Below are 12541 nucleotides of genomic sequence, written 5' to 3' on the forward strand. Positions count from 1 at the left end.
TGATTTTCAGTGCAGCAATTCTCCAATCACAGACGTGCTTTGTCCTACCTTCATCAGTAAGAAACAAGCACTGACTTATCTGGTCAGTACAGGATGTCCCATGGAAATCTTACCCAAGAAGAGAGACTCCAGTCTCAGCTCAGAGTCCTGGTGAATCTGGCCATTAAGTGAAACACATTTATTTAGCAACAGGAGTTACTGCTGCACTTGGCAGATGCAGTTCTCACCCAGTGCTCCTATATCCCCTCAGCTTTTACCTGCGAGCAGCAAGGGAAGGAGAAACCCCTGCTGCAACTGTTCTGTGTGCCTTTACCTGCAGCCTGGTCTCATCAGAAGCAATAAATGTCCACTTATCTCTCTACCTGAGTTGATGAAGATCGAAGAAGGGGCTGAGTGGAGACTGTATCACCCAGGCACCACTGTGATGTACTGCACAGTTTGTCCTGTTGATTATTTACTGTCTGGACTCTGGGATGGGAAACAATGAGGACTTTTCTCTTTGAATCAGTGAGATACAGAGTGATGCAGGGTGAGTGAAGCGTATGCCTTTCAGTTCCCTCAGGTCTGCACCCAGTGCTATAATGTAGCTGAAATAAATAAAAGATAGTACAATACAAGCAATAATCCATTGCTTTCCAAAGTCCTAGAAGAGCATAAGAGCTCATTTCTAGGCAAGATGCACTCCAGAATAACACTGGGCCAGTTCTTCACCTAAGCTGCCTTCTGGGGGACAAAGGTAAATTGCTTGGGAAGTGGCAGATAAAATCTTCTGCTCCAGTTTGCCTTTTTTCCCCTAAATACTCTGATAGGTAATATGTATTTGCTGCTTTCCAAACAGTTCTGTAGTAAATCACTGGTCACTGGAATTTACATTTGATAAATGAAATACACTGAAAAAAGCACCGCTCGTAAATCTGGCCTGACATATGCTGAGGTTTCCAGTGCAAAGGGGAAGTGCTATAAAAAAAGAAAGGGATTAATTGATTTTCATGGTCAGAAGGGGAAATGAGCAGTACACTTTAGTATACTGCTATTTGCCCAACTCATTCTGGAAGTCAGCTATTTAATGCATGGCACATTTTTCTTTCTCTTGCTATGGTTAATGACCTTGTAATTGTCATTTATATATTTTGGTAGCAATGGCAAATACCTTATCTAAGCGGCAGATTTATTTCCTTCAAATGCCAGTGCTCATGCAAACCTGAAGAGGAAAAGGTACTAAACTGCAACATTAAAGGAAATGGTTTAGCTCATCTGTAAATTCAACATAAGCAGTTATTTATCAGTGATAAATTCTCCCCAGATGAAATCCACAGGGAAGTCAGGCACCTGGCTTTGAAGGAAACACAACAGAAAAAGGCAGCAGCAGCCTCAGGCCAGGTAACACTCACCCTGTCACCAGGATCCTGGTGCAGGCAGCAGGAACCTGCACTGTTACCACCCCATCTGCAATCTCTACATTGCCTCACATTTACAATCAGTCAAACCTTTCCTCTACCCCTCAGCCCCGTTTTGCTCTTCAAAGAGACAAAAATCTGCTGAAGAGGGGAAGGAAGGAAACAGCCAGGAAATACTCAAGGAAATTTGCTTCCCATGGAGATGCTGATTTACCCCAGATGACTTGTTTTCTGGGGGAGTATGTCACCAGAAGCCAGGGGGGCTGTTTCCCAGGAGGGAGCTGGATGTACATTGCACAGGGTAAGGAGGCAGTGAGGTGATGTATCACCAGGCATACACTCTCCCACCATTTGTCCATATCCCAGATAAATGCTACAGCTGCTTGACTGGGGGTCATTTCTTTTCAGGCCAGACAAGGTCTCCTGTTTCACTTCATCAGGATTAGTTGCTGTTCAGTGGAGCACAGATATGTCTCTGTATCCCCACACACCCTTTTGGTGCACTGCCAAGTATGGAGCAAAGCTCTTGTCCTCTCCCTTTCTAGAGCAACTACTTAAGCTTAAATGAAGAGCTTAGTACAACCAAATACATGCACCCCAAACCAGACAAGATCCCAGTAGTTAAGAGTAGTCATGTGAGATTTAGATGGTTCTGAAGACTTGTGTCTGAATCAAGAAGACAGGAAGGTTTAGCAGCACCTTCCTCCTGCTGATGCAGAATTGAAAGACACATGCAATTCAGAAAGCCATTTCCTGTCTGCCTCTATCTACAAGAAGGCTCTGAAATACAATGAGGGATGAAGGAACAAGGGAAGTTTTACTGCATGAAGCAGATAAGAAATGTGAGTCAGTGGCTGCCCCTGAAACTGGTTTATCCTCCTCCTTTCCTCTTCAGAACTGTATTTAATGACCCATTTGAACAGTACTAAACAACCCAGTTCTTTCCACATCTAACTGAAATTATGCCAGAAAAAATAATTACACACATCTCTACAGCATTTATCAAGCAGAGTTCTTAACATGTCTTACTATGGGAAGCAAACTATTTCTACCTGTGAGCACAAAATGACATCCAAATAGACATGTTTCAGATAATCAGAGGAAACCAACTTCCATGTCTACGACTCATCTTCTGGGATAACAACGTATTTCCAATACAAGTTATTCCTCTCATGACAATTTGCCAGCATTAAATGTGTGTTTCAAGGATCACTTACTGAGAACATGCAAGCAGAATGGTGCCTTGGCCACTCCGTACAAGGGTGCACATCACTGAAAACCTCACTCAGCTGCCTTTATCCTCATGGAGAGGTAGACTTTGGTTCTGGCATCGCAGTGTGCACTCACCAAACCTGGACTGTGGGGCAGCAGCCCAGGCTCTGCTGAAGGTAAGGTAGGTACAGGGTCAAAACCCTTTGGAGCATCTGTATGATGCTGATGCTGGGCATCAGCAGCACTGAAGCAGAGAGGCTCCTGCTTTGTGTGCGCCTCAGCTCCTTGCAGCTGCCACAGCCCAAGGACTCACTTGGCTTTCACATCACACTGTGCAGTGTTTTAAGATACGATCAAGTAATTCCAAGAGACACTCAATTTATTTGCTAATTGTAGTTAATTTCTAATTTCAGTATTGCTCTTTAGGCTGCTATAAACAAAACTAATGGCAATATAAATGTTACCAAAGCCGTGTTACCTGAGCATTTTCACTGCTCAATTATCTCAATCAACTTTCCTATAAACAGGCATATTAAGTATTAAGAAGAACAAGTACCCACATCAGGGGTAAATTACAAACTGAATCATAACATTTGTGGCTGGCGCTACAGTGATTTACTGACACTAATTATTAGCTGTTCCTGTGCACCTGAAATACAGCTGTCCTACAAAAAGTGTTCACCATTCACTCTGCAGCAGTCAATTGCCATCATATTCTGTGCATCAAAGGCAAACTGAGATGAGACAGTGTCTTGTCTACCACGACCTACACTGTTGATCACCAACACTGGCCACCAATGCAGGCTGGGTACATGATTTAGAAGGGTTAATACATTGCTATGCTTTAACTCTTGCCAAAAAAGAAGGAATTTTATGAGGAAATGCATTTTCTCTTGCTGCTGGTAGGCCCAGCAGTGTGTTACCTGGCACCACTGCCATGGCTCTGCCAGAGGCAGCGCTCCAGAGGTGGATGTTCAGCACATCCCCAAACAAAACCCTTCTGCTGGCCCCAGACTGATGTTTCACAAAAGCAGTTCTGACCTCCACCTGAGCAGCACTTCACAGAAGTCACCCTTCAGACTTTCTTTTCTGTGTGAAGGCAACAGAAGAGATGGAGGAGTTCTCAAAGCAGCTCAGAAATCTCTGGTTTATGATAATCCCAGCGTGGGAAATCTTAAAAGTCAGGGATCTCAGGTTTTCTTCTATTTTCAAGCAAAGCCTACCAAAGACGGATGTCTCCTAGACTACCCACACACACCTACGGCAGGACCGGAAAAGATTTTCCTATCATAAAAGAACTTCCACATGTTTCAGAAATTTTGCTGACCTAAATTGTCAGGATAACGTCAATCTGAAACGTCTCCACTAGTTGAAACACACGCTCTTTGCCACCTCCATGTCCACTCCAAAAAAACTATCCCCAAAGTGTTTTTCTTAATAAGAGCATATTTCAATCTGAAAGGTCAGTTTAAACTGAAAAAAAACCAAACCTTTGCTGCAAAACACCATCTTCTGACAACATTAAAAAGAGGCATTTGCTCTCATTTAGAGATTTTGCCAAACTACAGCCTTTCCCATGGAATATTTTTGTTTTACCAGTTGGAAAAGCCTCAAAAACCTGTCCGTTAAACTTTCAGGAGGCCGGGGACTCACAGCGCTTCTGAGTGCACGTGGTCTGGAGATAAAGGTGCCTTTAATCATTGCAACCGACTGTCCAAGTGATGGGTTCTCACAGGGTGATTAATTTGTGGTTCCTCAAGGTGAATAAAGTCTGAGTACTTCCTAGCTAAAGCTGCAGCACCTGAAGGGCAGGAGGACACAGACCCCAGGTAGTAAACTCACAACAGCAGCACCACTGGGCCCTTCTCAGCAACTTGAACACCACTGTGTAAAATAAAATCCATGTGTACAGCAAAGTCAAACACAAAGATAACCCTTAATATTGCAATTACTGCAAATAATCTTAATTAAAATATGCATAGGAAGATGATGCTGCAGGTCTGGCCTCTCCAGTCGCCCATGGACCAGCAAGGTTTAAATCAGAAGGGATTCTTCAAAGTAAATTTGAAACCTGACATTAAGATCCTTTCCCATCTGAAACACAGAGCTCACTAGTTATCCTCCTGTCTTCAATGGATGTGGCAACTCTCTCCGTGCCCACTTCAGAAACCAAAACTGAGCATGAATACACAGTTACAGTCCTTGCATCTCTGCTATTGACAGTTTACACAGTTCACTGAAAACAGATTTTTCAAAGCAATCCATAGCCTGACATTTTCTATGTTTTCTATTGGGGTTTTATGGCTATTCTTTCTTCCACATATTCTCAGTGCTGACTAAAGAGCCATATTTAATCAGATGTGCTGGATAAAGTGCTCTCTGTTTTTCACTTCACATAGGAAGCTGTTAGAAACAAGGGGGCTGTCATAATCAAACACGTCATATGGAAAATGAATCACGTGGTCCCATTTTGTTCATCAGCTCCATTTTTATCACCATCTTCAAATGCAGCCATAATTATGGTGTAAAAAAGTCCCAACTCTCATTTCTCAAAATAGCCTGTGCTATTTCATGGTGCACTTACAGAGCAGAAAGCTTTCCATGCTGGGACAAAACAGCTTACATGAGAGATGCTTTTAGCTGCCAAGAGAACTGTAAAAAGGAAGAAATCACATCTCGAGATCCACAGATCTTGTGTTTTGTCAAAGATTTCAGGATAAACTTCTGACCAATGCTTGCAAATTACAGGACCCAAAAGAGTCCTTGATTGACTGATACCAGCATTATCTCCATTGCAGTCCTTGCCTTTTTGTTTTCAACTCCTGCTAACAGCAGTTTATAGATAACTCTGCTAATAGGGGATACATCAGGAGTGTGACAGAATCTCACACATAAAAGCTAATTCTGTCACTAGGATAGTCTAACTAACATAAATACCTGGTGTGCATACACCTAATCCCACTATTCCTGCTGCCCCGTAAGGCTGGGAACAAGCAGCGGTGTTTGTGGAGGGCTGAATTTCACTTGGGGCTCTCCTTATGCTTTCTTTTTCCTGGCTTATTCAGAATCAACTTGATTTGAAGACAGAAGCATAGATAGAGAACAGAGCAGACAGTCATACGAGTCTTTGGCGCATGTTCGGCACTAGTATTATCTCTTCATGATTATTATTAGTATTTCAGTTGCCCCAATGGTGAACGTTTGGAGCTCACTGCTTTTCCCAAAACTCTTACCACAGAGTGCCAGGGGATGTGTATCCTCTTGCAGAGCCACTGAATGTGAGGTTTCCTGGCAGATTCCAAATGGCACTGGCTCTTTGCAGGGAAGTAAAACAATTATGTCATAGACACTGGATTAGCCTTTAGTTTTTTCAGAGTTTGACTTTGACCTCTTACTTTTGTTCCCTTGGGGTCTTCTAATGTTTACGGATGAGTTGCTTTCAGAGGAGAAAAGGCAGCAGGACCTTAATGCTCTTGCTATGAGACACTCAACTGATAACTTCCATTGCTTCCTCTTTCACATTTCTCTGGTTGTTCTCCAGTAGCAAAGAGGTTGTCCTTCATGTATTTCTTAGAGGTTACACAGAACCTCACGCCAGCCCAGATCTCAGAAGTGACACCAGTGAGGAGATAAAACCCTTCTGTTAACCCCCTTACAGAAGAAAATAGATAAGCATGAAGCAATTGAAACATGTTCTAGAGAAACTCGCATTCAGCAACTGCTATCTCGCTGCACAGATAAACTTTGTGTGTGAAGAACCAAGTCTGATAAATTAATAGACTAGCTGCGATGGGAGGGAGAGGATAGGATTTAAATTATATTAAAGATGTCCCATATGCTTTAACCACTAATCCAATCTCCATAAACCCGTATTTTACACAGTTTTCACAAAGGATATTGCATCTCTGAGAAAAGCAGGCCTAGGGACGAAGCTCATGATTCCATGTGAGGTAAATTCCCTTCTGCAAGGAGAATTCCAGACGCTCTGAAACATCTTGGTGATGGGGGATGGAAGTTGCAAAAAGCCCTCAGGGAAACAAGCGCAGAGGGATGCCCACTGGCTGGCTGCAATGTGCACATAGGTTTGGCTTTACACATGGATTTGAAATAGCCACTAACTGGCATGGCAAAGGCTAAAGTGTCACTCCACACCAAGGTGGTTCAGGAATTCCTGCTCCAGTGATGCTGGTCAAAGACAACCTGCTCCGAATGAGGCTGTTTCCTGAGGAGTTGGTGAGGAGCCTTCACAACCAAGCAGAGCATGGCAGGAGTTTAGCATGAGGCTGAAATGATGGCAAAACACAGCTGGTCTGTACTCAAAGGAACGATAGGAGAGCTTATGCTTATACAGACTTCCATCACTGGGCTCCCAAACCTGCTCCTCATTCCCAGCCCTAGGATCATGACATCTGTCCTTCCTAGCACAAATGATACCTGATGGCTCTGGGGTAGCTCCTGAGAGAGGCATCAGGAGAATTATGCAGACTCCAGAGATCCTGACGGATCAGTGTGCCACGTGCCATGCAGGGACAGCGGCTCACCCCTCTGCTGAGAGCAGGATGTTGACACATCCCTCAGTTGGAAAAGGGTAGGGAGATGATCTGTTAGTCCCAGAAAGCACTTAGGGAGCAGAATTCTGGGAGACGGCAGCTTAACAGGTAATAACCAAGCAGCCAACCTCACAGGCACGGTGTATAGGAAACACTGGCATGTCTTGTGCTGCTGACCTCAGGTGCAGGTAAGCACTGTTCATCTACCATCAACCTCATTGATATTATCGCTTAGGGATGGCATTCGGGTCTGTCAGGACAGGAAGCACTGAGGAATGGGAACAGGGAGAAAGGACAGCCTATGTAACGGCAAGGTTTTAATTTTCAGAGACTTGTTTTTCTTAGCAAATGAATGAATGCTGGCACCTCAAAATGCTCCGGGAGAGCTCCTATCACATGGATGACAGGCACAGAAAGGAGACTGCTCTGAGGCATAGCATTAAACTCCGTAGACTAGAGGTGAAAACTCTCCTTTCTCTGAATTCTCCTGAAGTCTGAAAGAGGCTGCAGACACCTTCTTTGGGCCTAACACCAGATATGTTGGTTTTTGCAAGCCCCAATGATTTTGCCTTGTATAAAGTAAGTGCAATTTGGTATCTCTAAATTAGTTTGGTGATTGTCTCAGGCAGATGCTTCTCATAACATATTCTTCAAGAACACATTACATGAGAATAATTTTCTGCCTTCTTACAAATTCACTCATTTTTCCCCAAATCAATACAAGTGCTGTCAGTCATCCCCGCAGATCTGTCAGCACAGACATTGTTTGTACTGTAACTGCTAAAATTCAACAAATTGGCCTTGGAAAATTACAATCCACATGGGATACATGAAGTGGCGCTAAAGACGAGCTTGGCATCCTTCCTCACTTCTCATTCATGTGATTTCTTTAGGCTGTTTCTTGTCACTCATCCCAGAAGACCATAGAGAAAATCTCCCTCTAAATTCAAGTCTCAGCAAGGGATAAAGACATACTATGTACATTAAGCTTATATCAGAAAGACTGCAGCTGAGCTCCTGCAACACTGAAGTTCTTAGGAAAAGACCTCTTTTACCAGACTCAGCTTTACTAATTTGCACCAAACCATCCAATAATGCTGACTGCGCACTTCAGAAGCTTCTGAAACACAAGCACCAGTACATCAGCTGCCATGGCCCAGTGCTCCCTTGGATGCCACTTAAAAGAGGCCCAAGACTGGATCAACAGAGCGCAGCCGTGGTCCAAACAGGCTGAAGGATGCTGTCAGGATTAGCAAAATAAGGAGATTAGCAAGAGTCAGAGTAGTGGTGCTGTCACCTACGGACGCTCTTCATAAAGCAACAACTGCTTCAGAAATCAACTGTTCCTCAAGAAACTCATCTCCTTAGTGGGGAAACAAAAGTGGTGAGCCCAAAGGACCAGATTTGGTTAAATCCCATCACTTTAACTAGTTTAAACACATCTCTGAGGTACAGCTAAAGCCAAAGACTGTTGTATTTAGATGGGGTTTGTACGCACCTAGTTTATATTCAGGTTTGGGCTTTGGGTCTGTGATCAAATGAGGACAGTCTGAGCTTTTGATTTGTTGGGAAGAGTTGTTTTATGTTTCAAAGCCCTTCCTGTTTTAATTTGGTATCTCAGGTGAGCAGGGATTATTTCCTCTGTCTGAACTAAAGCAAAAATCAACCTCCAATCTAGCAGCAAAATTCAAAGCCTTTGCCAAAGCAGGGTCCTAGAACTGAAACACCCACACCTGACACCTCTGCAGTTGGTCTCTTTGTAACACAAAATCCAGATTTAAACTTTTTCTCAAAGAGGAGAAAAACACTACACAGCCAGTCTGGAGTCACACACATCAGTGCATGGGGCAGCTCAATTACAGAATCACAGAATGGCTGAAGACGGAAGGGACCTTGGGGATCATCTGGTCCAACTTCCCCTTGCTCAAGCAGGGCCACCTACAGCCAGCTGCCAGGACCATGTCAAATATCTCTAGTGATGGAGACTCCACCACCTCTCCGGGCAACCTCTCAACACTGTCTCTGATTTCAAATGAAATGGTTTTCACACTGTCTGGGGTGCCTATCATAAATATGTCCAGGAGATAAACTACTTGTAACTTTGCAGGAAGGGCAGACAGCAAGCGTGTAACTCAAAGGCACCTTTTCCAACAGGCAGGCAAACACATTAGCCTAAAACTATGCAGAACCTCTAATAGCATCTGCCTTCACTATTACCTAAGGTAAGCCAGGATGAAAGTAAAAGGCAAAAGTTTTCAACTTCCCCTTTCTTGTGTAATACCATTAGTTCACACTTTCAGTCTTTTACTAAAGCAGTGATACTGACTGCGTGTTCAACCTTCACTAAGAAGGCTGAAAATGATAAAATGCTTCCTGGCATTTTAGCTGAGACCACAGGGAAAAAGAATAAAGAGTGGAATTTATTGATGCTTCTATTAGAATAAAGTCATTCTTGAATAAGAAAATATTGAAACAGACTGTCTAATGAAGTGATCACAAAGGGTCTTTTCAAAAGACCCTAAGTGGATTCATCCTCATTTATTTTCTCTTTCTACAACAGGCCCTTAAATGATCTTTGTATATTGTCTGCACTAAATCCTGCAGGGTTGCTATTTCATTTTAAAGAAAAAAGCTTTCAGGCTGCAAGGGATTCATTCAGGCAGAGCTATTATGCTTATTGTGACTCTGCTGCAGAGCCAAGGGATTTACTATATGCTCATTAGATCCTGCTTTGTTCCAAAACAATCTTTTACAATGCAAATTTTAGCATGCTGATCTCCTTAGAATAACACTTTCAAAACCGGGCTATTAAAGTAAAAGCTTCTTCTAATGCAGAAACGCTACAAACTGAGATTTACTGCTAATATTTTAGACCATGAAGACATCTGGTGTCTCAGCTGAAATTCAGCTTTGAACATGGTTATGAGAAGGCGCAGGACTCTGTTACGGTACAAAGCAGTACCATGGATGGTCACAGAGCTGAGACCACATTATAAAGTCATCACTGATGAGGCACCTTTATCAGTTGGCTTCTTGGTGGCTGGTGTAAAAAAGACTTTATCTGTTCAAGTACTGGCACCTGAAACATCGAGGAGAAGCCTCAACAGCAGTAGATGTTCATTCACCAGGACCTCTAAGGAAGCTGCATAATATGGGAGGTGAGAGTTCTCCTCATCTCTGCCACATCTCCAGAGCAGTGCTGATGAAAAACAGAAAGAGCTTTGACAGTTTCCATCTCTGTAAATTCATGTTTCGCACCTGCAACCTGCAGAGGTATTGATGATGCAGGGTGCACTCTTGTTTTTGAAAGCATTAATTCTATCTTGTTCCTCCTCCATGACCTTCCCAAGGGAGCAGTTGTACAAACACAGAACAGTGAATATTATCATCCAGGAGATATACCTTGTAGCTCGTTCTTAATAGTTCCATAAATCTCACTAAGTCTTAGTGCTTTAAGTGTACAGCAGGGGTAACACTGCTGTAAGGAATAGTGGGAACCTGTCTCTCCTACGTACAGAAACCAGCCAGCCTAGTGATACTAGATTAAAGCATTCTCTCTTGTACTCTGATGAGCAGAGCTCAAGCTGGAGGTAAAATTTATACTGAAAACTGATCGCTAGGAAGAGAATTAATAAAATATCATGCATAATAAGAAAAAAAACAGTTTACTAGCAGAAGCAGTAACAAATCATTACAGCAATTCCAGCCATCCTTTCTCACACACCCATTTTCAATCACATCACCAAACTACACATGCAATTTATATTAAAATACCCACAAATCATCACCTGCTTATACTGGACAAGTTCATCTGGTGGGGATAAGCACCTGCTCACTAAACCATCTGAATTCAGATGACATCCTGTTTTCACACAGTAAGTGCCAAATCCTTAATGAACATCAGATACAGAGATGCATCAGGGCATGGCTTTCACTGGGAATGCTTATTTACTTCAGATGGCAAACCCATGATTAAGATTCTCCTCCCAGAGGAAACATAACCAGTGCCATAGGAAGGTGCTGAAGGAGGGGAAGTGCCCATAAACAACTGGAATAAGCTACATGAAGCATGTCTGGAGTTTAAAAAGCACACCTCTGACCACCCTGCCCTTTCGCCCAGTGCTGCTCCCCTTGGAACACATGCAAGTGTTCTTATACTGCAAGAACAATACAAAGAAGATGCAAAACCTCTCTGTTGAGTCTGTTACAACGTGCTTTGACTTCACCTTTCTGACTAAAGGACAGCACGTGTCTGGAAGGATTTTTGGCTACCTTAGAGGAAGGGCACAAAGGCAGAGAAGAGGAATTTAGAATCATAGAATAGTTACGGTTGGAAAGGACCTTAAGATCATCTAGTTCCAACCCCTCTGCCACGGGCAGGGACTTAACAGAAGAAAGTGCTATTATGTCCTAGTCGTTCACTCAGCTTAAATGCTTTATTGCTGCTATTAATGGACAGATGATAACATTAATCATAGACTCTGAAGTGCCTGACAAACTAAGCCATTTATATGAACAGAGAGCTTTGACACCCAAAGAGCCAGTAAAGGGAGGTGATTTGGGTAAACCACAAAAGAAAAAGGCTGTTTGTGCTTTGATGGACAACTCCCTAAAGAATCTCCAAACCCTAGGACTGCAGAGCAGGCTGTCATGTTTGTAGATTTGCTGCCTCTCCAGGGAAAATTCAAGTGAGATCAGACCCAGCCTTGTACTGGCTCTTTTCATATCATTTCTTCAGAACCAGTTATTCCCATTTACAAAGATTTAGGCTTTAGTCGACAAATCCTTTAGTTTGGAAGATTGTTCTTTAAATTTTTGGAATTTTGTAGTTGTGCTCTTGTATAATGAAACCAACAGAAATGTATTGATGGTGACATAAAAAAAGAGATTGCTATGCATGTTTTTGTTCTTTAAACTAGACAGGACACATTCCGTCTAGCATAAGGATGTGAAAATACACATACGCATTTGGCAGTATTTTTCCCAAGAGCTGAAAGTGTCCTCAGAATTGAACACTGTAAATATTAGCTTCAGCTTATTGCCAAGCTAGTGTCCTGTATTATTAAAGTGCTGAGCAAATAAGGGATGTTCTTTGTTTGCAAGAGATTTCTGGAAGTTAAATATAATAGATACAGATATGGTTTCAAACTGAACCAAAAATGTGCTTGGCATTTCAAGGTGTCTCAAAATATGGAAAGTTCATTTCAGATCAAGCAAAATACTTTGTTTCAACAACATCTGAAAATACCCCTTTTGAGAACATAATTTAATTCCCTTTTCTCAACACATGAATTTAGCTATAAATTTCTTTGGCCAAATCTGTACTTTTTTCCCCAAAAAATCTTTGGAAAATTACTGCCCTATCGCAGACAAAAATATCAT

At 42.5% G+C, this 12541-nt stretch overlaps 1 protein-coding gene across 1 annotated transcript in view; it reads right to left on the reverse strand.

The window, feature by feature from the left end:
• GALNT9 (polypeptide N-acetylgalactosaminyltransferase 9) overlaps positions 1 to 12541 on the reverse strand; it is a gene marked incomplete at both ends in the record, with an annotated part of 137171 nt that overhangs the window by 14409 nt on the left and 110221 nt on the right. The window lies entirely within an intron of this gene.

The sequence above is a fragment of the Psittacula echo genome, assembly GCF_963264785.1.
Source record: "Psittacula echo genome assembly, chromosome: 13".
Taxonomy (NCBI): Eukaryota; Metazoa; Chordata; class Aves; order Psittaciformes; family Psittacidae; genus Psittacula; species Psittacula echo.